The sequence below is a fragment of the Pteropus alecto genome, unplaced genomic scaffold (genome assembly GCF_000325575.1).
Source record: "Pteropus alecto unplaced genomic scaffold, ASM32557v1 scaffold5419, whole genome shotgun sequence".
NCBI lineage: Eukaryota > Metazoa > Chordata > Mammalia > Chiroptera > Pteropodidae > Pteropus > Pteropus alecto.
In genome coordinates this window covers 1-1768 of record NW_006442631.1, presented here as the reverse complement: position 1 = coordinate 1768, position 1768 = coordinate 1, and the positions used below count along the sequence as shown (strand labels likewise).

The 1768-nt window shown below is 33.3% G+C and overlaps 1 non-coding gene across 1 annotated transcript; it reads right to left on the bottom strand.

Moving 5' to 3' along the window:
- Window positions 1-678: 678 nt before the first annotated feature.
- On the bottom strand, window positions 679-785 carry LOC112471819. The gene has a single exon (XR_003043421.1). It is a non-coding gene; the product is annotated as a U6 spliceosomal RNA (small nuclear RNA).
- Window positions 786-1768: the final 983 nt, after the last annotated feature.

Below are 1768 nucleotides of genomic sequence, written 5' to 3'. Positions count from 1 at the left end.
TTTTGACTATTAAGTGCTCAAAGTCATCAGTTTGGTTGAAAGATCACCAAAAAGATTCCATAACTGACCAGAGTATTTTGTCATAATATTACCAAGGTTTTTTTTTCTCTTCTCGTGTGTGTGTGTGTGTGTGTGTGTGTGTGTGTGTCTGTGTGTCTGTGTGTCTGTGTGTGTGTCTCTTTTGGGTAAGTTCAATCCAACTCTTATTTTTTTAAATTTTATTTTAGTATTCTTTTCAAGTATACAGTACATTGGTTAGACATTTATATAGTTTATAAAATGATTCCCTTGATTGCTCTTTCTTTACTCTGGCTCTACATCTAGCCATTACATTAATGCTGACTGCATTCCCTTTGCTGTGCTCCCTATCCCATGGCCATTTATCAGCTACTACTTTGTACTTCTTTAACCCTTTATGGCTTTCTCCCAGCTCCCCAAACCCCACCACTCTGGCCATCATCAAATTGTCCTCTGTATTTGTGAATCTGTTTCTGATTTATTTATTCTTTTTGTTCCTTAGATTCTGCATATAAGTGAAATCATATGGTATTTATCTTTCTCTGTCTGACTTATTTCACTCAGCGTAATAACCTCTAGGTCCACCCAGGTTGTTGCAAATGGCTAAGATTTCATTTTTTTAATGGTTGAGTACTATTCCATTGTATATGTGAATCATAAAAACATATGGAACACTTCACGAATTTGCGTGCTATCCTTGTGCAGGAGCCATGCTAATCTTCTCTGTATCGTTCCAATTTTAGTATGTGTGCTGCCAAAGTGAGCACTCAGCTCTGTTCTTGAGTGAAATTAATGAGAAGAAACTAAAATCCTTTGTACAATGTTTCAGGAAATGTTCCAGCAAATAGAACAATGAATAGGAAAATCTAACTTCTTTTTTATGATTTCATATGAATTGTGTTGGCTTATTGCAATTATTGTCTGATTGCGATCCTAGAAGAGCATGAAAGTACAGACTTTCCGTATCTCAATACAGAAGGAAAACAAGGTGAAATAAAACACATTCAGTGTCCACATGTATGGAGATTCTGTCTGCATAGAGAATGCATCACACACCAAGTTCTGTATTATACTTTTCCATTTCAGTTTTCAGTTTATTTTCTACATCAGTCTTTGAAGAACCCTTATTATATTATACATTTTGCAGATGAAGTGAGCAAAACTTCAAGCTGTTAAGAAAACTTTCCAATGTTTAAAATGTTAGGAAGTAGAATAGACTTGAGCACAGTCTTCAAAAGAAAGTGTTAATACCCAGCTAACTTATTTTCCTGTCCAATTTTATTTTATCTTATTTAGAAGATTATATATGGGTATATGTGTGCATATGTTTGTATTTCCTGTAATAAATTCAATCTTTCAATCATCAGAGTAGATAGATATTTCTATATTGAAAGAAAGTCTGTAACATCATGGCAAATACAACTTAAAAGCTTATCTTTTAAAGATCCCACCGTCATGCCAATAAAAAGTACCTCGAATTGACGTCTACCAAATACATAATATATATTTACTGATATATGAAATCTAATCAACGATTTAAGAAATGGAAATATTTAAAAATAATTTGTAATTGAGCAACTAGAAATGTGAATTAAGAGAGACAGGAGAAGAATCAGCACAGCGAGTTATCACAGGAGAAGGAGAAGGAGAAAATGTTCTGAACAAAGAAGACATTATTGAACTCTAAAGAAAACGAGGATCAAAAAGAAGATTGGATGTATTGAACAAAATATTATAATTGAAAATCTTG